At 42.7% G+C, this 24,547-nt stretch overlaps 1 long non-coding RNA gene across 1 annotated transcript; it reads left to right on the forward strand.

The window, feature by feature from the left end:
• The first annotated feature begins 15,001 nt into the window (after nt 1-15,001).
• Nucleotides 15,002-23,700, forward strand: LOC147913666 (uncharacterized). Its single transcript, XR_015548620.1, has 4 exons — nt 15,002-15,305; nt 18,688-18,814; nt 19,416-19,529; nt 22,146-23,700. It is a non-coding gene; the product is annotated as an uncharacterized LOC147913666 (long non-coding RNA).
• The last annotated feature ends 847 nt before the right edge of the window (nt 23,701-24,547 follow it).

Here is a 24,547-nt window from a genome sequence, read left to right on the forward strand (position 1 = left end):
TAGTTGCCACTAACCCAAGAATGTTCAAGTGATAGAGCTAGGGCATAAGCTAGTGCCCCTCTCTGCCTGCACCTCCTCTCTCACCATGACTAGTGAGAATCGTAGTCATTGTCAGGCTCATCTCCACTGCACTTATTACCAGGCTCCTTTTTTACCATCTGCCCAGTGACCGACCTTGTTCCAGAATCCCATCCTGAGGGCTCGATTTCTAGGGCCACCTCCGGTATCAACTGCCCGAGTTTGGATTTCCCTTAAAACAGATCCTGGGACAAGGGCTTGGGGGCAGATACTTTATTTGGGGAGGTGACTGGAGGAAGCAGGAGTGAGGGAGCAGGGAGAGAGAGGGGAGGAGGAAAAGCCAATAACGGGTGCATTGTCGAGGCGGTGGCCTCTTTAGGCAACTAGTGCTCAGTTCTGCTGGGGACCTTCAGAGAAATCCTGTGACAAATGGGGAAATTGATACACCTGAGCTCTGCTCCAATCGTGGGGCTCGCTTTCCACACTTACAAGGCCAGTTTCTGCTTGGCTCTGGGAAGCAGGTGAGGACCCCTGGCAGGCTGGGAAGGACACTGTCCCCTGGGGGCTTTGAGGCTGGCTTGGTCTGAAGATGCTTGTGAGCGTCCCCCCATATCCCACACAGACACACATGTTTGCACACACACATGCACAGTGGGCCCCTGGCTAAGGCTGCCCGATTTAGCAAATAAAAACACAAGACTTACAGTTACATTGGGATTCTAGATAAACAATATTTGAGACATACTTCTTATACTAAAAAAATTATTCCATGTTTATCTGAAATTCAAATTTAACTGGGCATCCTGTGTCTTATCTGGCAATCCTACCCCTAGCATGTGTGGGCAGCACACTCCACCCCTTTGTCTTCCCAAACGTGGTGATCTGATGATTGAGGAAACTCAGTTACTTGAGTAAAATGTATATTTGCTGATGAGGTGGCAGCTTTGTGTATCCTAGGAAGTACATCGTGACCTTATTCATAAGTTCTTCTAGAATGACCTCAAAGTGCCAGCCTGGAAATCTGAGGATTAAAGCAGGCAGCAGTTCTTTCCTTGTAGCCCACCCCCAGAATCCCCTTAGGTGGAGACTGTCAGCTACTAGGAGACAGAGGGTCTGATCTCTCTTGAGATGATAGGAAAGAATACAAACAGCTGTCTCTACAATTCTATATAATAGTTTAATTTCACCCCACCTAGTCTATCTACAATGACTTAAAATATAGCTCAAGTATATGATTCATAAACATAAGTTTCTAGATGAGTAAACCAATTTTGACTCCTATTGGTACACTTCTAATAATATCAGAACCAATACATTTTTGCATTATAATTATTTTTTCAATTTTTTAAACTGTAATACCTATCTTTTTTATTTCTGTCCATGAGCAATTATGTAATGTAAGTAATGTAAACCCCAGGATGCATCTTTTTTTTTTCTTTTTCGTTTTTCCTCACTATATGGCAAGTGTTCCTTGGAGAAATGGCTAATTTTATATATAGAAAAAGTATACGGTGAGCCTGGCACATCTTGTTGTGCCAGAAGGCTTTCAAAGTTTAACGAGGTTGCATTGCAATGACAGAGCGACCAGTCTCAAGCTGTCACTGGCCAGAGTTGTGACAATTTGAGCAACAAAAAGAGAATACTGCCTGAAGTTGATTGTCATATATTAAATCCAAAAAACCAGAGTCTACAATGATTAACGAAAATAGAAAAGTTAGTATTTCTAAAAGAGTGGCTCTGGGAACTCCTTCAGAATAAGAGGTAGTTCTGTTGAGTCTAGTTTACAATTTACAGTAATTGATGGATTTGTTTACAATATTGATGAAGAGAACAGAAATTAGTAATTTAAGTACATTGATGAGAAAGTATTTTCTGACTCAAAGGAAATAGTAAAAAGACAAGTTTTGATCTTGAGTCAGACAAAGCTGTGTAAAATATTCAAATACAAATTTAAGTCTTTAAGAACTTGATGGTTTCCTTACTATGAAAGAATGGGAGATTCCATAAGGTCCCAAGGTCATTAAAGTTACATTTCTCAGGATGCCATCAAATCAAAGAACTAGAGTTAGAAGGATAAGGAAATCTACAGAGCGTCAGGCTTGTCACCTTGGGTGGGAGCTGCAGATCGCTATCAGCAGAAAGAAGATTTAGAACACATGTACAACTGGAATTTAGGGAAGTGGGCTAGCATCACTCCCCTTGACCTCGACAAGTACAGTCTCAGTGGAGATAGGGTTGCTGGATTACATACAGGACACCCTGTTAAATTGAATTTCAGATGAACAACGAATAATTTTTTAGTATACGTATGTCCCAAATATTGGGACAATTATTCGTTGTTCATCTGAAATTCAGATTTCACTGGGCGTCCTGTATTCTTATTTGCTACGTCTGGCAACCCTAAGTGAGGAAGGTGGGGACAGACCCAGACGGCCTGCGCTAGGGCCTGAGCGGGAAGGGAAGAAACACAGGAGGATGACGACGAACACTGAAGGCGTCACGTATTGCACCGCAGGCTAGAACCGTACGTGACCCACGGTGTGTCTCGCGGGGTCTGCAGACAGCGACGGCTGACTGGGAAACTAGGAAAGCTGTGAACAGGGGCAGACTCTGGCGCTGAACTGACAGTTCTGTCTGTGGGCAACAGGGAGACAAGAAGCTCCCTCGGAAAGCACAGCACGCAAACGCTAGCTGTCCAGCCTCAGACGGTGGGAGCGATCAGGCTGGCTCAAAGGACGGCAGTTCTCAGGTTTCGGGCGTGTCTGAGCCCATGCAGTGCCTCACAAAAGCCTGGCGGTCAGTCCTGCCCGCCTGATAATCCACAGCCGTTCTCTTCTCATGTATTTGAAATGTCTCCTCCCGATCAGAACTCAATAACCTCATCCGGCAGTACTCGGGGACCTAAAGGCCAACACAGTTCACTCGGAGGTATTCTATCCCACGTAAGACAAACGACGGCCCCCATCCCGCACGCGCTCCGCCGCCGCGACTGCTCCCGACCGCCGCGGGAAGCCGGCAGCCCGGGAGCGGGGCGTCCCGGAGCCCCGGGCCGGCCGGGGCCCCTCGCCGCTCGCTCGCTCGCTCCCTGCCGGCTCCCCCGCCCCGGCCCTTGACGGCCCGAGAGCGCCAGCGCGCGGAGCACGGAGGTGGCTAAACCTCCGAGGCCCTAGAGGGCCCAGAAGACACGAGCGCGGGGGTCTCCTCGGGCTGGGGTCTCGCAGGAAGCGGGCGGGGAGCCCGGGCGCCTGGGCTCGGGTCCCAGCGCCACGCCCGCGGTCGGGAGGTCGCTTTGTTCGGGACCCTGGGTGCCCCGGGGCGGGTAGAGGAGGCCGTGCTGCTCCGTGGGGCTCCGGAGAGACGCCCTGGGCGGGGCTGACCGGGCGGGCCGGTTCTGGCGACCCCCGCCGGCCCCGGTAACCCCGGTGGCTGCCGCGGGCACCGCTGTGTGCTCGCTCTGACTGCAAAGCGGCCCTTGGGTTTTGTTATGGGCTTCTGCTGGCCAGGGCCGCCGTCCCGTCCCGAGAGAGAAGAGGTCGGGCGAGGAGGACCTGCATTTATATTACAGAGGTTGAGCCCCGTGGTGGGTGGAGCCACTTAATCCTCAAGATTCTGAAAGAGCGTAATGTACGCTGGCCCTAAAGCCCAAGTCTGGCCGAACTGGGACTGAATCTCAAGCCTTCTGAGGACTCCTGCCTGCTCGAGTGCTGTTGATGGTTACAAAAATTGGCCCCTAATACAGTATTGGTCTGCCTATTTAAAATCTATATCTTAATTATTCCGATAAGCTAACTTGATGCATGCTGTTTTTAAAAATTTGACTAGTAGAGAAATGTTACAAAATAAATGCCCTTCATAAGCTCACATTTCATATTTGATAGAAAGTGATTTTCTTAACGACTTTTCCAAGCGTATAACGTATGTCTATACACAAATATATATATATATATTTTTTTTTTTTAACAAAAATGGGATTTTGCTATATATGCTGAGGAAGATTATCGGTAAGCTAGCATCTGTTGCCAGTCTTCCTCTGAGGAAGATTGGCCATGTGCCAACATCGGTCCCCATCTTCCTCTATTTTATATGTGGGACGCCTACCACAGCTTGGCTTGATGAGTGGCGCATAAGTCCGTGCCTGGATACGAACCCGTGCCTGGATACGAACCCGTGCCTGGGCTGCCGAAGCAGAGCACATGGACTTAACCACTATGGCACCGGGCTGCCCCTTATTTATCTTTTTTTTGCTGAGGAAAATTAGCTGTGAGCTAACATCTGTGCCAGTCTTCCTCTATTTCATATATGGGTTGCCACCATATCCCACATGGCTGATGAGTGGTGTATGTCCGACCCTGGGATCAGAACCCACAAACCCGGGCCTCCAAAGTGGAGCACTGAACCCAACCAGTACACCATGAGGCTGGCCCCCGCCTTTTGTTACAAAATAAAATTTCTCCGAGTTTAGGAACCCTGTCCCTGTATACCCTTGAACCTTGTTCCTCTTGAACCTGTTTCTGTCTCCAGTGCTAACCATTATGAATTCTGTGTTTCTCATTTCCATGTATCATTTCGCACTTTTGCTAGATGTATGTTTACACACAATATACATCATTTTGTTTTGAAGATTTTTAAATTTGCAATAAATGATATCATATCACACTTACTCCATAGCTTGCTTTTTTCGGTTAATATTCAGATTTTTTAACCATGCTGAGAGATAAGCTCTAGTTTGTTTGATTTAACTGCAAGATAATAGTCCATTATGTGACTATTCTTTTATTGATGGACATTTAGGATGTTTCCCCCTTTTTTTCTATCACAAACAGTGCTGCAGCGAATATGATGGTATGTCTCTGTGTGTACCCTGAGTTTCTCTGATCCCTAGGAGTACACTCGCTGGCACAGCATGTGAGCGGCATCTTCAGCCTTGTTAGATGATGCCAAATTGTTCTCCAGAGTAGGAGTCCCAGGTTACCCCTTAAATCACTTGGTATTGCCTGACAACAATTTTTGCTTCAGATGGTTGTAAAATGGAATACCATTGTTTTGTATTTTCCTACTTATTTTTGAGATTGAGCATCTTTTGACATGTTTTTCAGTCATTCAGAGTTCTTTTAATTGCCTATCTATCTGTTTGCCTGTTTTACCACTAGGTTTCTCTTATTGATATACAGAAATTCTTTATTCTGGAAAAAGTCACTTAAAAATATAAAAACAAAGTAATATTCTAAGTATCTTACTGAGGAGGTTGTAAAAGATTCTGTAAAGAGAAAAAGAATCTAATTTAATTTTCTTTCTTACATCAGGGCCAATGCTTAACATTTGAGGGGGGTTTATAAACAAAATATAAATTCTGACCAATGCCTAGGACTTAAAAAATAAGTCATTCATATTTCTATGCTTCCAAGTGAAGAGTGGGCAACAAATAATTTGTTGAGGATTCCTCTTGTTTCACTGCAAGACTCTCCTTAAAAACTAGGCTGAAACCCCAGTGAATAAATGTCACAAAGTGCCCACTTTACATATATTCAGATGGAAAAAATTCCTATTTTAATAACAGTGATGATAATGACAATTGACATCTTTTGGGCTCTTATAGGGTGCCAGGCTCTGTGCTAAACACTTTATGTACATGATTTAATTTATTCCTTAACTACAGCGTTCTTATTATTATCTATGTTTTATCAATGAAGAAACAGTCACGGCAAGGGTAGTTGTCTCGCTGACAGTCTCCCAGCTAATGAGTGGCTCCTAGGTAATATGACTTTAGGTCCGCCTCTAACCATAGTATATGATTAGGATCAATATTCTTGTAAATATGATAATCTCATGAATTGGATATTAATTGGAATTTCAAGATAGAAGATCTTTGACAATTCTGTAACCCAATCCCCTTATTTTATGGGTGACAAAACGAAGAACCAAATGGGAATTACTCAAGTCTAAGGAGAAGCTAAGTTGGGCCTCAACTTCCAGGCTGGATGTATTTTCACAATTCAGTGCGATTCTGGAAGCCAGTCCTTTGTCAGAGTTGTGTGGGTGGCAAACATCTCCCAGTATTTGCCTTTGATTCTCACTTTAACCCCTTGAACACACCGAATATCACGCTCTTTCCTTCTGAAGGACTGCCGTGACCCCTCCCTTCGGCCTGTATTTTACCTTGTTTACTGTGGCCTCCCTTGTTTTCAGGCGATGCGTTCGTAATACAGAGGGTAAAGGCAGCTATTAAATGTAAGAGGTTAAACTCAGACATTAAATTTCATCAGTATTTTCCTTTTCTTTTCTTTTTTTTTGGGGGGGGGGAAGATTAGCCCTGAGCTAACATCCCTTGCCAATCCTCCTCTTTTTGCTGAGGAAGATTGGCCCTGGGCTAACATCCGTGCCCATCCTCCTCTGCTTTGTATGGAATGCCGCCACAGCACGGCTTGATGAGCGGTGCATAGGTCTGTGCCTGGGATCAGAACCTGCCAACCCCAGGCCGATGAAGCGGAGCTCGCACTTAACCGCTATGCCACCAGGTTGGCCCCAGTATTTTCCTTTTCAGTGTGCCCTTTTTTGTATTTTTGGAATACTTCCCACCCCAAAGTTACTTAAGTTATTTTCCTATATTTTTTCTAAATTTTTTAAACTTTCACCATTTCACATTTGTGAATTTTAGGATCAGCTTGTCAAGTTACACCCCCAAAAAAGAAAAACAACGAAGTTTTGAACTTTTAATGCATAACAAGCAGCATGACTCCATCTTCGGGTGTTTGCTGACAGCTTTTAAGCCAACCCCTCTCTTCCCCAGGGCCCCACATCTGAGCAAGCTGGTAAGAAAGCCCGGTGGTCTCCGGTGTCAGCAGCAGATTCAAACCAGGCGGGCTCGTGGGAGTGCAGGAACTCTTGCCCCAGCCCCCAACGAACAAGTAGAATCCCAGACCAGTCTCCTTTCCCCGCGCGCTCAAGTCTTTTCAGACCCGCTGGTGAGGTCTGCCTTCCTCTCCCTAGAGACCCCAGTTATGTAAGTGATAAACTGTTTCACACCCGTTGGTGTGTGTGCGGAGTCCAAATTTTGTATATGAGGGGATGGGGCAGGGGTCCATCTATGTCTGCGGGTGTCCGTAACATTTACAGTGAATTCATAGAGGAAATCTAGGGAGAATATCTCTGCCATATTGTGTCCTTCCATTCCTTAATATGGTTTATTTCTCCATTTATTCAGGTCTTGGTTTGTCCTTCAATAGTATTTTATGATTCTTCATACTGGTGTATCTCCACACAAGGTCCTAGTTACCTTGCAGTGTTTATCGTGAATGAGATCTTTGTAGTCCTATTAAATCTTAGTTGGCTGTTGTTATAGAAAGGAATGTCATTGATTTGTATGTTGATTTTATATCCAGCAACTTGCTGGACTTTTATTATTTCTAATAATTTTCTTAAGATTTTCATGTAGATAATACATATTGTCTTTTAACCAGGTGGTTTTATCTTTTCTTTTCCAATTCTTGTGCCTTATTTCTTTTTCTTGTTGATAAGTTAGGAACTGTGGTATATCGTCAAATTGTTAGATAAACAGAAATCATCTCAGCAGGCATCCTTGTCTTGTTCATGACTTTAACGGGACTGCTTCCAAAGTCTCACAGGTTAAGTGTGATGTGTGCTTTCTGTTTTGATAGATACACTTTATCAGGATTTTTGAGAATTTTTCTCATGTTTCAAGTTGTCTATTGCTTTTCTGCATCTATTGAAATGGTCATATGACTTTTCTCATTTAATCTGTGAATATAGTAGATTACATTTATAGATTTTTTTAATGTTTTAATGATCCTTACATTCCAGTGACAAAATTTTATGATATTTTATTATACTGATAAAGTTGTAATATTGATATTTAGGATTTTAGCATTCATGTTCATAAGTGAGAATGGTTTGTTTCTTATCTAGTTAAACCATCCTTAAAAATTAAATTGAGTAGCTTTCCCTTCTTTGGATAGTAATGGGGATTATCTGTTCTGAAGGTTTGGTAAAACATTTTTGTAAAACCATCTAGTTCTGCTGTCTTGTGAGTGGGCAGGAGACTTTTGATTACAAATATAATTTATTTTCATTCATCTATTCCACAAATACTTATGGACTATTCACTGTGTACCAGGTCCTATTCTTGGTGTTGGGTATATAACGCGAACAAACATGACAATCCCTGCCTTCATGAGGGTACACTGGAGAGAGAGGAGGCCGACAATAAACAAGGGAAATTAGTAAACTAGCTACTATGTATATGGTGAGAGGTACTATGGAGAGAGACGAAAGGGAAAGAGAATAGGGTGGCTGGTGGTAGAAATAAATCCCGATATATCAGTAATCACTCTAACTGTACAACAGAATTGTATAACTGAGGTATGACGATCTACTAGAAATCTCAAGTGAATTTTGAGACAGACCATAACATGTAAATTTCAAAGATTTCAAGTTCACCTATATATTGTTTACAAAAGACACACTAACACTATTATCCAGTATGCTTGAAAGTAAAGGGATACAAAAAATATATATACAGGATAATTACTAACCAAAAGAAAGCTGGTGCAGCTATATTAACATCTGGCAAAACTAACCATATGATAACAAGCAACATCAAAGATAAAGAGGGGTATGTCATGATTTTGAGAGAATTGACCCTTAAAATATAACCTAGGAAAAGATAACAGTTTTGAAGCTGTATGTATCTAATAGTAGAGCCTCAAAAGACAAGCCAAAAAAATTGATCCAACTAAGGAGAAATGGACAAATTCACAATCGTAGTGGGATATTTTATACTTTTCTCAGCAGTTGATAAACATTAGGAATAATATAGATGAGTTTTACGACACAGTTTAACAAGCTTAATCTAATGGACCTATAAAGAACCCAGCAATGAGACAAATATACATTTTTCAAGCATGCGTGGGATGGACTTAAGAGTTGATATTGTGGGAGATCAAAATTTGGCCACCCTGAAATATATCTCTTTACCTTGATTGTTTTCTCTGAAGGACATTTGACCTCCCCCACTAACTGCCTAAAGAATTTGACATGGTGGCTCCTTCCTGGAACAGATCTTCTATCATGATGGCTATAAAGATAATGTAGGATAGAGGTTACAATAGCAAAGGCACCAAGCCTCTTTTATCAAAAAACTCTGTCTCTCCCTGACCACATTATCTATAGATGACCCCAAAAAGAATTGTCCTCCTGCCCTCTGAAGTCCCAGGCCACTACCCACCCCCAACACGCTCCTCGCCTTTAGCTGCAATACTTAAGCAAGCAGCTTAGACAGAGGGACGAGTTGCTCATTTCTGAGTTTCTCCCATGTATACATGTTATAAAACTTGGTATTATTTTCTCCTGCTAACCTGTCTTGTTGATTATTTGGCCAGCCAGAAGAACCTTAAGGGAAAGGGCAGAGGGAGATTCTCCCTCTTCCCCCGACAATATCTTACAGGTTACTTCCCTGACCACAATGCAATACAATTTGATATAAAAAAAATTTTTAATTACTCTACTCCCACATGAAACCTGAAGTGTGGAATTTTAAAAGGACATCTCCAAATGCTTTATGGACTAAAAGAAAATCATAATGGACACTCAGAATTATTTAGAACTGAATGACAATGAAAATCATGCATATTAAAACTTGTGATATATAGCCAAAACAGTACTTATAGCAAATTTTATACCTTGAATACATACCTCTTATTAGAAAAGAAGACTGAAAATTAGTGAGCTGAACTTCCAGTTAGGAAAATTGGAAAAAACGGTAGCAGAGTAAAGCCACATCAATGGAGACAGAAGGAACAATAAAGATAAGAAAGTTATGCTACAGTTATCCTATAGAAAATGGGTTTTCTATGACCAAAAGGAAAAGGAGAGAGGCTCAAGAAACCCAAGAGCTGGTTCTCTGAAAAGACTAAAAAAATAGACAAATCTGACAATGTATATCAAGAAGAGAAGGGACGAAGAAACAATGGACACCCAGATATAGAACCTAAACTCATCAGCCCCACATGGTTTTACGAGGTAGCTCCACTAAACATCTCAGCAATAATAGGTAAGACCAACAACAGCTCCTGGACTCATAAAAAGGACAATAAAAAACGGAAAATTATGGGCCAATCTCACTTAAAACCATAGACCTGGAAAAGTCCTAAATAAAGTATTTGCAAATCAAAGCCAGCAAGAGTGTCTGTGTGTGTGTGTGTGTGTGTGTGTGTGTGTGTGTGTGTGTGTGAAAATTTTTAAACTCATGATAAAAACGCTTAGCAAATTAAGATTAGAAATGAATTCCTTAATTAGGTAAAAAGGATCTATTAAACACTTAAATATAGTCATGGTAAAACATCAGAATCCCCCCATTTAAAGGGGGAATAGGAGGATGCCCACTAGGATGGCTTCTATTCAACACTGTACTGGTGGTCCTAACAGACACAAGAAAGAAAAAGAAACAAAAAGTTAAGAGATTTGAAAGGGAGAAATGAATTGCCATTATTTGCAGTTATCTACATAAATATGATGTCTACACAGAAAATCCAAAAGATAAATTAGTAGAGTGAAGAAGAGGGTTCCATAAGGTTGCCTTATAGAAGATCAATAAACAAAACCCAGTAGCCTTCTGCTAATGAGGTAAGCAGAGAAGGCTGGAACAAATGGAAAGGCAGAATGTTTCAGTTCAGCGTGCATTCAACTACAAGTGTTACCGCACCAGGTTGGTTTTTGCCTGCTGCCCAGAAAGCCAATCACTGAGACAACGAGATTGCAAAGAGAGAGAGGTTATTAATCACAGGCAGTCAAGTGAGGAAACGGGAGAATGAATCTCAAATCCGGTTCCCCAAAAATAGGGCCTCAGGGGTATTTATGGGGAAGGGGGCAAGGGGGTCTGAAATGATTGGAGGTGAGGAGAGATGAGGTAATTGATGATCTGCGCAAGCGTAGTCAGGCTTCATGCCTCTTCGTAGGAGGCATCTTCACAGAATGGCAGCGTTAGCATGCCCTGAGGTTGGAATTCCAACCTCTTGACATCAAAATGTCGCTTATCAGACACATGTCTGCGTGGGCCCAGTTGATGGGTTGGTGGTCTCAATCCAGCCTGAAGTGGACAAGGGGTTCAGTTCCTGGAAAAAATAGCTCAAACACCCATTACAGTGGTGACCCCAGCTTCAAGATGTTACCTATAGGAACCTAGTGGGAGTCAGATAGCATATTGCCTAAACAGCACAATGGGTAAGTTTATCATGCAGATTTAAGTCCTTGCCTTCCATTCTGATAAGTTTCTAGGTAAGGCCATCCCCCTCTTCTTCCTGGTACAGGGAAGAAGATACCTTTACAAATAGAGATTTTCTTTACAAATGTAGATGTCTCTTATAAAGGGCAACCAAAACTAAGAATGGGCTTAGCACAGACCCACCCAGATACCTGGAGATGTCTATGGTAATGGCCCTTCTGGGGGCAGGCCTCCCATCCCAAACTCCTTTGGTTAGTTAGCGGTGGTGGGGGCCAAAGTGTCATTCAGGCAGAGACATATTTTGAGGTGGCCAATTCCGATCCCCCATAGTTGCTAGCTGCTTAATCATCAATGGGTAACTGTTTGCCAGTTTCACAAGGAACAGAAATTCTCACTGTGGTTTATTGGCCTCCCCAAACCTGAAGTCCTGGGATAGGTAGTCCAGAGCTGACCCAGGTGTCTGGCAATGCCATAAGGGGCCCAGACTTCTTTTCTGTTCCACCATCCTTGGCACGTTGGCGTTCATTCTCATTTTTTGTCACCTCATGGTCCTAAGATGGCTGCTGCACCTCTAGACAGCAAGTCTACATTCCAAGCAGGAAGGAGAAAGGAGCAGAAAGAGTGCATCAGCTGACTTTGTCCCTTTTTATCAGGCAAACAAAGAAAACAAAGGCTTTCCTGAAGCTCCATCCTAGGCTGCTGCTCCCATTTTATTGGCTAAAATTCAGTCACGTGACTACTCCCTGATAGATCTCTAGATAAGGAAAATTAGATTACCCATTTTTCTATTAGCTTTTTATCTTTTTTTTTTTATTGGTTTCTAGGAACTTGTAGAAATCAGAAGTTTATATTAATCCTTTATATTTTGTATGTGCTATGAAGGGTAGCAGAATATGCCACTCCAAAATATAAATTTGCCTCTTTGGCATAAGAATTATTTTGAACTGATTATTTTTGAGAAAAAGGAGACACAGGAGAAGCTCTAAAAACAGAGTAGAATTTACCCTTTTGCGATGGAAATTTACATTTGTAAGGGAAATCTCCATTTGTAGAGATGTCTCCCTCTCTACCAGGAAGAGAAAGTTGCCTCTAAATCTCCAGAAACTCGTTTATCCAGGGGGGAGACGCAGACTGAAATCTACACGACAAACCTTCCCCCTGTTTACCTGCTTTTCCTGCTGAAAAGCAGGTGACCTCCCCTAACATCATTCATCTTTAGCTGAAGATGGTATTTAAGGTGCTTAAAACTCTGGGAGTTTAGCTCAGTTTTCCTAGGTCTCTCCCATGTATACACAAGGTATACATGTATTAAACTTCTGTTTATTTTTCTCTTGTTAATCTGTCTTTTATTACAGGGGGGTCACAGCCACAGAATCTAGAAGAGTAGAGGGAAAATTACTTTTCCTCCTCTCTACAGCTAAAAGGATTTTCTACCAGTTTGTTGTTTGTCTTTTAATTTTGCTAACAGTGTCATTTGTCACATAGAAATTTTTAATTTTTATGTAGCTGATTCTGCTTGTTTGTTTCAATGGCTACTGGGTGCGAGGTCTTGTTTGGGAAGGCCTTTCCCACCAAACATTATACAAATATTCTCAAGTATTTTCTTAATTATTTTTTTAACCTTAGGATCTTCCATGCTTCTGGAATTTATTTCATATATGATGTGAGGTATTGATCTTTTGTTTCCCCCAACCAGATAGCCAGATTTTCCTACATCATTTTTTGAAACGCCACCTTTATCAAAAACTTTCTCTGCACCTTGGCTCTGTTTGGAGTTCCTCTGTTCTTTCCATTGATCTCTCTGCCTATTTGTGCTCCAATCTCACACTTTTATTAATGTAGCTTTAAAGAATATTTGGTATGGGGCCGGCCCCATGGCTTAGCGGTTAAGTACACGCTCTCTGATGCTGGCGGCCCGGGTTCGGATCCCGGGCGCGCACCGACGCTCTGCTTCTCCGGCCATGCTGAGGCCGCGTCCCACATACAGCAACTAGAAGGATGTGCAACTATGACATACAACTATCTACTGGGGCTTTGGGGGGAAAATAAATAAATAAATCTTTAAAAAACAAAAAAAAAGAATATTTGGTATTTAGTAGGGCAAATCTCCATTGTTTTTATTTTTCAAAAACTTTTTTATTTATATCTTCTTTTTTGACTTATTTAGAGCTTTACATTTTTTTCTTGTTTGAACTCATTTTTCTATTAATGTAAAGAATTAGGGGCTGGCCCCGTGGCTTAGCAGTTAAGTGCGTGCGCTCCGCTGCTGGCGGCCTGGGTTCGGATCCCGGGCACGCACCGAGGCACTGCTTCTCTGGCCATGCTGAGGCCGCGTCCCACATACAGCAACTAGAAGGATGTGCAGCTATGACATACAACTATCTACTGGGGCTTTAGGGGGAAATAAAATAAATAAATAAAATCTTTAAAAAAAAAAAAAGAATTAACTATAATCCCCAGTATTTCCCCCCTCCCAATATCAGAAAAGGCTAGACACTCTAATTCTTCCATTGCACTTCCTTACTCCTTTCACCCCCAGCTACCTCCCTTGTCTTATTAATGTTACCCCACAAAGGGCACGATCTGCTCACCGTGAGACAAAAGCCAATTGTCAAGAGGCAACATAGTGGAAAAGAAAGGGCAGTTTATTACAGCTTTCGAGCAAGGGGGAAGATGGCCGACTAATGTCTCAAAGAACCATCTTCAGGGGGCACAAAGTCTTACAGCAGTTATATAGGCTGGTGGGTTATAGGGGAGGGGTTAGGAATGTTGACCTTCTGGCGTTACAGACTGGGAGTTGCCACACCAGATCTTTCAGTTTTCATTGATGGTGGCTATCAGCATAGACTCTCTGTTTGGGGGTCATCACATTCCTAAGGAACTCAAAAGAACAAAGTTATCATCTTATCGCAGCTGGGAGGTACATGCACAAGCAGGGGTCGTAAAATCTACAGAGCAGTTAGGTCTCCTGGAGGGTGCATATCCAGCTGAATTAGTTTTTCAGAGGTCATTCAAAGTTACAATAGGGCCTCTTTTCTACAATATGGCTTCCCTCTTGTCAACCTTGTCTTGAGCCGGTATCACTGGTTTATTTAATCATCATTGTTTCTTGTATATCATGTCATCTTCTCTCTTGGATTTATTTTTTGTTTTGCTTGTATACATCTTCAAGTAACCCATTGTGGGTGATAGATTTCAGAATCTTAACATTTTAAGATGGTTTGCTTTTACATTTGAATTATAATTTTTAGCAGTGACTTGGTAAAATGTTTCTTTTTTTTTAAACATTGTACTATGGGAATTTCAAACTGACATAAAAAGACAAAAGTACCTAATGAACCACCATGTGCCATCACCCAACAATTAGCAACATTCTGCCATCCTTGTTTATTCACCCCTTCCCACTTTTTTGTGGGGAGGGGGGCTGGTATTTGAAAGATAATTTGACTGTCTATAAAATTCTCAATTCTGATTTTTCTACAGGACTCCAGAGACACGCTTTGCTGTCATCTAGCTCCAAGATTGCAAGTGAGAAATATGATGCCAGTTTTAGTCTTGATTCTTTGTTGGAGTGGTCCATAGGAAATATATTTGATCTGGCACAGTGCTCCTAAAACCCTTGGAATTTTCTGAGTGACAGGAGTGTCTTTTGTCATTCATAAGGACCCCTTTCAACCACACCTGAGTTTATGTTAATGAGGTGACTCTTGGTGGGCCCTTAGGTAACCTGAAGATGGGGCTGGTTGCCAGGAAAACAACCTTGATTAGAAGGTTGGAACTTTCAGCCCTTTCCCACAACCTCCGGGATAGGAGAGGGGCTGGAGATTGAGTTCGATCACCAATGGCCAATGACTCAGTCAATCATGCCTATGTAATGAAGCCTCTATAAAAACCCAAAAGGATGGGGTTTGGAGAACACGTGGAGGTGAGAATAGAGTGGCCAGCTAGGAGAGAGCCTGGAAGCTCCTTGCCCCTTCCTATAACTTGCCCTATGCATCTCTTCCATCTGGCTGTTCCTGAGCTGATCTTTTTGTAATAAACTGGTAATCTAGTAAGTAAAATGTTTCTCTGAGTTCTGTGAGCTGCTGTAGCAAATTAATCGAATCCGAGGACGGGATCGTGGGAACCTCCTATCATAGCCAGTGGATTAGAAGCACAGGTGACAACCTGGACTTGGGATTGGCTCCTGAGGTGTGGGTGTGGTTTGAGGCGAGGGGGGGGGGGCAGTCTTGTGAGACTAAGCCATTAGCCTGTGGGATCTGATACTGTCTCCATGCAGATAGTGTTAAAACTGAGTTAATTGCTTGGTGGTGTTGAAAAACACCTATGGGAGTTGGTAGCTATTTTTTTCTTCCTGATTTTATTTTAGGTTTTTAAAATCTGTATTCTTGGAGTTCAGAATCTGTATAATGTACCTAGATGTGGGGCTGATCCCACCCCTTCCCCCCCACCTCACTGCCCCCCCCATCTTGCTCAGTACTTGGTGGGCCCTTTCTATCTGAAAACTTGGTCCATCTTCAATTCCAGGAAATTTTTCATCTTTGTTTGATATTAACCACCCCTTACCCAAGTTGGGCCTATTCTGTCTATCTGTGACTCTGTTACAAAAATTTGCCAATATATAGGTCTGTCTTCCAGAAGTGGAAAGCATGTGTTCTTCTTTATTCTAGATGTGTCTTGGTTTTTTTTTCTGTTTGTTTTGTGTGTGTGTGTGTGAGGAAGATCAGCCTTGAGCTAACATCTGTTGCCAATCCGCCTCTTTTTTGCCGAGGAAGACTGGCCCTGGGCTAACATCCACGCCCATCTTCCTCCACTTTATATGGGACGCCGCCACAGCATGGCCTGACAAGGGGTGCGTCAGTGCACGCCCGGGATCCAAAGCTGGGCTGCCAGCAGTGGAGGGCGTGCCTTTAACCGCTACACGGCCGGGCCAGCCCTAGATGTGTCTTGGTCTTAATCACTATTTTTTTCTCAAGAATGTAGTGAGCCCTTGCAGTCTTCAGATTCAGTTCTTCCTTTACCTCAAGAAAACATCTTCTCTTAAGGTATTCACACATGGAAAGATTTTCTAGTGAAAAAAGCAAGGTGTAAAAATGTGTTTTATGCTCCTGTGTGTATATTTTTTAACTTGATGGATGTACACATATGCATAAAGAAGAAGCAGGCAAAATACTGCACTGTTGGCAGGAGTGTTGCCTGTTGCATATATTCATTTACTCAACAGTTCAACCTCCAGGAATATTCCTTCAGGTATACTTGCTGAAGTGTGCAAAGATATATACACATGGCTGTCTACTGCATTTTTGTTTGTTATTGGAAAACTCTGGAAGCAATCTAAGCATCCATCAATGGGGAACTGATAACATTACAGGAAATTCATAAATGAAAATACTATGCAGCTGTTGAAAAGGAATGCAATAAGCTGAAAAATACCAATACACAAAAATACCCAAAATATAAGGTGGGGAAAACTCAGATTACAGAACACCATGCATAGTATAATTCTATATTATCCTGTCACTAATCCAGACATTATGTGTATGTGTGTGTGTGTATTTCTATATAGGTTTATCTCCCTATTGGGTTGAACTTTAACATTGTAGTTTCAGCCAGTTTTAGTTATCAAAATAGTTTTTTAAATAACTTTTTTAGGTTTTTATGAAAACTTCTTAATATGGAGAATTTCAAACATCAGTGAAACTGAACAGAATAGTATGGTAACCCCACATGCCCATCATCCAGCCCCAACAAACACCAGCCTTTGGCCAGTCCTTCCTTATCCCACCCCACCTCTATATTATTTTGTAATTTTATTTATTTATTTATTTTTCCCCCGAAGCCCCAGTAGATAGTTGTATGTCATAGTTGCACATCCTTCTAGTTGCTGTATGTGGGATGCGGCCTCAGCATGGCCGGAGAAGCGGTGCTTCGGTGCGCACCCGGGATCCGAACCCGGGCCGCCAGCAGCGGAGTGCACGCACTTAACCGCTAAGCCACGGGGCTGGCCCACCTCTATATTATTTTGAAGCAAATCCAAAACATCATATTTCATCTGTAAATATTTCAGTGTGTAGCTTTAGAAGATAAGGTCTCTCTTTTAAGGCTAACCACAATACAATTATCAACACTGTTGGGTTTTTTTTGTGTGTGTGTGTGTGTGTGAGGAAGATAGGCCCTGAGCTAACATCTGCCAATCCTCCTCTTTTTGCTGAGGAAGATTGGCCCTGGGCTAACATCTGTGCCCATTTTCCTCCACTTTATATGGGACGCCTGGCACAGCATGGTCTGACAAGCGGTGCGTCGGTGCACACCCGGGATCCGAACCGGTGAACCCCGGGCCGCCACAGCGGAGAGCACGCACTTAACCGCTTGCGCCACCGGGCCAGCCCCTGTTATGCTGGCTTTTAAGATTTAGTCCCCATTCAGAGATACTTGGCTGGTGCGAAGGTGGTGAGTTATCTCAATTGATTGTTCACAGTTACAGATCAAACTCCTTGTTCTACCCTGTCCCCCTTCTCACTATTGCCTTGACTACAAAAAACAAAACAAAACCCCAAATTCTTCACTCATATCCAATTCAAAGTTCTCTCTCTCAGCTCAGCTTGGAGTATGTTCAAGCTGTTCTCTAACTGCCTCCCCATCTCTCTTCCATGGGCTTCTCTGGTATTGGTTCGAAGAGGTGGACGAGAGAAAAAAAGACATGGCCTTATGTGGCTCTCATGGCAACTTTTCTGTTAGCTGTTGTTATTTCTCTTTCTGGTTATGGGTGGTTGAAGACCCCAACAACCCCATCTGTAACCTAAACCCTAGACATTTGTGTGGTCTTGCAAGATTAAGCTACAGCACATTAGATTAAGATGATTTTACAACTGAGTGGCAGATAGGTTGGTGCTGGGGCCAGGAAGTGCCCTGTGGCTGTGAGGGCTCCTGGGCTCCTTACTGAGTCTCAGGAGGGCCTGGCACATAGGAAGTCTCCAAACAATTTAGCTGTTGTTATCTTTAGTTTGAGGACCGCGCTCCTGGTTGCTTTTTCCTCCTCAGCTCTACTCAATCCGCCCCAGTCCCCTAGAAAAGACCAGGGCCTCCAATAATGGCTGCTGTCCTGTTGGAAAAGCTACAGGTGGGTGTCAGTCCTCTCCATCCCTTCTAAAGCCCCATTACCGTTGATAGTGTTTCCTCAGCCTCTGGCTGCTTCGTCCAATAACTTGCCATCCAGGGCCTCCTGCCTTTCCTCCAGCTGCCTGTCCCTGCGAGCTGAGGCTCAGCTATGAAAGGTATTCTCCATTCTGGGCCTTGCCTGTCACCTAAAGCTGACACAGACACAGCAAGGTTGGTGCCATCAGGCCTCTGTTCTGCTTCAGCCAGCTTTGCCCTTCTTCCTGGGCCTACACAGTGGGGTTGGTAACTGGAACAATAGAAATGTATCATTTCAGGATTTATTAACATCTGAGGATGTGGCTGTACATTTCTCCTGGGAAGAGTGGGAATATCTGAATCCCGCCCAGAAGGAACCCTACAGAGATGTGATCCTGGAGAATCTCCAGAACTGGCTCTCACTGGGTAAGGACTGTTGTGTCTCCCTTCCCTACCCCCAACTAAAGATCTATATTTATGATTTCTTTACTTCCTCTCGTATTACTGAATCTGCCTCAAATCCTCTTTTGGAATGAGACAAGACATAGCAATTTTAAACTAACAATTTTGGGGAGCCTTGGTATTTCCCGACAGTTGAGAGAATTCCTGTCCAACTGAACACGTGACCAGAATTAGAGCCCATATTTCCCTTAAGACGTGGAGCCAGGCTGCTTCTCCTCCCAGTGAAAGATTCTTAAGAGTCTCTGCTCTGTTTTTAGAAACTTGGAGTTTCTTTTACCACTGCTGAGTCCCCACTTTCCAGCTTTTTTTCTAGTTCCCTTGGGTAACTGCACGTTTTCTTTCAGGCTGTGGACTAATATCTATGTCTCCAGTAAAAATTCTGGAGTTTTCTTTATAACAAGTGAAAGAAAATTAGCTAACTGTCTTTCTGAGGTAAAATAGTCTACTTGCCATGCCTTCATTTCTTGTCTTGAAACGTCCTTTGTTTCCACATAGGGAGGGATAAAGGCTGGGACCCCCTTCGCTAACTAGCACAGAGCACCTCCCTTCTCCTTCCTCATGGCAGGGTTTCCAACTTCCAAAATTGCTCTGACCTCTAAGCTGGATCGAGGAGAAGAACCCAGGGCCATGCCTCCCGACAGAGCGAAAAATGAAGAATTCCTGATACCTGTCGGCACAGGTGAGTGAGGGAGATCTGAAGGAAGCGGCCACAGGGGAAGGAAGAACCCACCTAGGAAGGACTAGTGGCTGTTTGAAATCATGGGGGGAGCTGCCTGCCACAAGACTGGGGTGGGGGAGCTCCCTTTCCGTCCTCTTAGGGTGTCCCTGCACTGATCCTTAGTGCCAACTCCTCCCGATCTTTCCCACTGACCTTCTGACATTATCTTCTTACTGCTAAACTTCCCAGCCATTATTTTCTCATCTGTAAGATGGGAGCCGTGATGCCCATAACAACCCATTAGGCTTGTTGTGGGTGTATCAACTCATTCCTTGCACCGAACAGTGTATTTCAGCCTTTACGAGGGGTTCAAGCGTGATGGGTGCCCTAGAATATACAGGAGCAACACAGCAGCACTTCTATTGATGAGTTTACAGACAACTTGAGAAAATCATGAAATAGTACATAAGCAGTAATAAAAATAATAATAATCACAAGGAGTTATTAGAAACTATAAAGTGCTTTTTTTATTGTGGTAAAATATGCACAATATAAAATGTACCATTTTAACCATTTTCAAGCATATAGGTCAGTGGCATCCAATACGTTCACATTGTCGCGTAACCATCACATGAGGTGCTTTTTACATGCATCTTCTTATTTAATCTTCACAACTGCCGTGCAAGGCAGGCATTAACATTCTTATTTTACACATGAGGCAACTGAGGCCCAGAGAGTTTAAGTAATTTGCTGAACGTTTCAAGATAATAAGTAGCCCAGCTGGGACTTGAGCCCGTGGCTGTGCATTCAAAGCTTATAGTTTTTATAAGCAAATAAGTAATAATGGAGGGGCCATGGAGGATCAGGGAGAGCTGAGGGGAGCAGGGGAAGTAACTGTGAGCACTGCCTTCACAGTAAAGATCACGGCTCAAGGTTATGGAGACGTCCTAGGTGCGAGGCCCTGTCTCCCCAGGAAGGTTATATCTTGCCTCACAAAGTGGTTATGTGATTATTAAATGTAATCATATGTAAAGTCCATAACATAATACATTAATATATGTAATAAAAATATAAAGTTGTATATTAATAATAATACTGTTATCCTCAATAAAAAGTTTACGTTGCCATCATCATCATCAAGTCCTCTTTACTCTCTGTGGCATTCCTCTTTTTCTTTTCCTTTAGGCTTACAACTTTGGTTCAGGGGCTCCTAAATGACCTTGGACACCCATATCCAAATAATTACCAAGTACTAATGATGCTTTCATATTTTCAAATCAGGTCGTTCTCTGTTGCTCTAGTTAAGGCTGTAATGGCCTCATGCCTGGATTGGGACCTACAATTTTTAGCCAGTGTCACTGTGTCCCCTAGGATCCAAGGCAGCAGCAGCAGAAGACTTATTAGGTAGCCACTGGGGGGCAGATAGAGGTAAGGAGTAATGGAAATAATGACCTTTAGCAGAAATTTTTAAATCTAAATAAAGAAGTCACAGTTACAGAGGGCAGCTAGTCATGTAAGGCAGCCTGAATCGGGAACAGGCCGATAGGAGGGTGGCTGCCAGAAAAGAGCTGGTGGAGTATGGTGTTTGATGTTAGTACAAGGTTGTGGGCCAACCAGAAACATCCAGTCTAGTATTCCTTTCTGACGATGAAGACCAATCCAGAAATCATGGTTAAATGGGTGCAGGTCACTGGAATTGGGGATGATATTACAGGCATGGCTGAGCTTAGATCGTTAAAAACTTTGCTGAAATCTCCTCTTTCCTGTGTTCCCTGACTCTGTCATCCAGGGCCATAATTAAAACTCCTATCTTATTGCTCTTCCTCTAGTCGAAACTTTACCCTAGATCTACCTTTCTATGGATTCTCAAGCAAAATGTAAATAACTCAGTGGCCCTAATTCAATACTGCTCACATCTCTTGCTGCTAATCACTAGTTCTTCCTTAGTTCTTCCTGTGAGTTGATCTCTTAACTCAGTGCTTTCCCCAGTTGGGTCGTTTCCAGGTTTTGACTCAATGCTGTTCTTACTGCCTACTCCGACCTCCTATATAATGTCTACTGATGCATATTAATTTCCTTTAGGACTCTTTCTTCAAGAGTGCCTTCCAAGCACACCATACCCCAGTCTGATCACTTTCCGGCTTTGAATGTCTTTCCGTACTTTGTTTACTGCATCCCATGTACTTATTTGTCATTTCACACATGTATATCCATTCTCTCTGAGGAGATTAAGAGCTTCTCAAACACTGACTGTTTTCTTATACGCACCCCTATTCCCATCACACATATGGCACTTTGTGCCCTTCCCGGAGCAGGGAAACCTTTCAAATGGATAAACTTCCCGCTCCCACTTACAATGGATACGTGACCGAAACTGTGCTGTGTAATCTGCTGATTGGTTTGACATCGATTCCCACATTCCCTCTTCACAATTATCCTGTGAGCTAGCTGACGTCACCGCTTCTTCTAGGTTCCACAGATAACAAGTGACAGAGTAAGACTGTCTGGGGTTATCACACCATGCCGTTTCGCCCTGTTTCATAATGCCGTGTGGATTATCTTCTTCTGCCCAAAACTGTGTTCTTTTCCCCCCTAGCCCAAGCCTTAATGACATTTGCATTTTCTCTTTTCTGTCAGACAATAAAATCAAGATCAAGAAGGAGACATGTACTTCAAAACGTGGTATTTGTGAAGCAGCAGGTGTGCACGAGTCGTTGGGAGAATCCACTGACAATAGGAGCTGGTTAGACAGACAGCAGAGGTTGCTTTGCTCATAAGGGAGGGAGAAGAAAAATCCCCTTTCCCAAGCACAGGTTCTAGCAAAGTGCAGGACATCCACGGGAAAATCTCCACCACAGAAAGAGTCTATAAAAACAGGAAATGCGAAAAATTTTTCAGCATTCTGAGAAAACAAGTACTCTGTGAGAATTTTAAATGTGGAACTTCATCTTCCAGAAAACATCCAAAAATGCACGGCATAAAGAAATCGTGTGTATGCAATGAGTGTGGAAATCATGCCGACAGAAATCACACCTTATAAGTCATAGAATTCACACTGGAGGGAAGCCTTTTGTGTGTAATGAATGAGGAACAGCTTTTAATCAGAACTCAACTCTTAGTCGACATCAAATACATTCAGGAGAGAAGCTACTTAAATGTGGTTGCTGCGGAAAATCATTTAAGCAGTCCTCTCACCTAATTAAAGATCAGAGAATTCATACCACGCAGAAGCCATATATAAAGGTTAAGTGTGGGAATGCAATCAATTATAAGTCACACGTAGGAGAGAAACCCTATGCATGCAATGAGTGTGACAAAACTTTTCATCTTAGCACAGATTGTACCAAACATCAGAGAATCCACACTAGAGAGGAACCTTTTTGTGTGTGTGTGTGTGAGGAAGATCAGCCCTGAGCTAACATCCATGCCAATCCTCCTCTTTTTGCTGAGGAAAACCGGCCCTGGGCTAACATCCGTGCCCATCTTCCTCCACTTTATATAGGACGCCACCACAGCACAGCCTGACAAGCAGTGCGTCGGTGCGCTCCCAGGATCTGAACTTTCGAACCCTGGGCTGCCACAGTGAAGCGCGCGCACTTTAACCACTATGCCACCAGGCCAGTCCGAGAGAAACCTTTTAAGTGCAGTAAGTGTGGGAATCGGGGCAGCTGCCTGTTAAAACTCTGGTCTTACTTCACACCAGCAAATCCACATGTGATCACAGCAAGAAGCTAAAACACAGTGCAGCAGATGTGAGGAAATCCACAATGCCAAGAAAGAAATGCAGTAACATGGGACATTTTTCTTTTGGGGTTCATATATTACATTGTCCATACCATAGTGGTATGAACACATGGTCAGTGTGAGAACCTTTCTCAGCAAGGGTTATACCAACCATCAGATCATCAGACGGTTTACTCAGGAGATAAATCTTATGAATAAAGTAAATAAGAAAAGAACTGAGCAGAGCCAAGGTATTTATCAAGTATTCACACTAACTGTCATCAATTTGAGGAATGCCAACAGGAACATTTAACTTGCCAGAAATTGAAACAATATTCACACCTATGGAAAATCTTAAGATTATAATATATGTAACATTTAACTTGAAGTTTAAACTGGATTCAGTGTTTCTTTTTGCAATTTAGGGAATATATTCCAATACAGTTGGGGAAAACTACAGAAACCAAAACAACAGTTTTTAGATTAAAGAATGGATTTTCCTAATTTAAAAATATGAGAATTGCGTTAAACAATATTTCTTTTAAAATTTTTTGAGGAATATCAATCAATTTTATATGATGATCTATCACACAGCCTGATCCAAGAGCAGGTTTTATCCTTTATCTTGAGTCAATTTCAGTGGCAGCTGACTGACCCATAGAATACAGTTTGCTTTGCGGCCAGGCTGCCACTGCATCGGGAAGCACACGCTGTGGAGAGGTTAAACCAGAAGGAACCAGATGGTTAGTGCTTCAGGCCAAGATTCAAATTCAACTCTTCTCTCTCTTCACAACCCAACTGGTTTATATCTGCCAAAATTATTCAAACACTGATCTCATCATTCTAGTCTATACAGACAACCAATGCCTGTGTCTTCACAAGCCACATCTAAATCGTTCAGTACCCTTCAGTTCTGACCTGGTCACTCTTTCTGTCTGTAGGCTCCAAAGTGGTCCTTAGGCTCCAGTCAGGCTGACTAACTGTGTGCCCCCTCCCCACATCCTACCCCCGCCTTGTGTATTCCCATCTCTATCCCTTATTTTCAAGATGGTCCACTCCTGCTTCTTCTCTGCTCTGTATTCATTTTCTTCAAGACTTAACTGGTTAATCTTTCACCTTCAAGCTTGCCTTGACATCCACACTTCGTCAGTCAATCAACCTCTCATTCTTTCACCCAGGAAACATTTATTTAGCACCTTTTATGTGTGAGGTACTTTGGGACCAGTGATGAAAGACTCCATCCCACTCTACATGAGCATCAACTCCTCCTCTGACTAGTTCAAAACATTGCATTTTGTCCCTCATTTAATATGCAT

Source organism: Ceratotherium simum, chromosome 26, assembly GCF_057802395.1.
Source record: "Ceratotherium simum simum isolate JZ-2026a chromosome 26, ASM5780239v1, whole genome shotgun sequence".
In the NCBI taxonomy this organism is placed as follows: domain Eukaryota; kingdom Metazoa; phylum Chordata; class Mammalia; order Perissodactyla; family Rhinocerotidae; genus Ceratotherium; species Ceratotherium simum.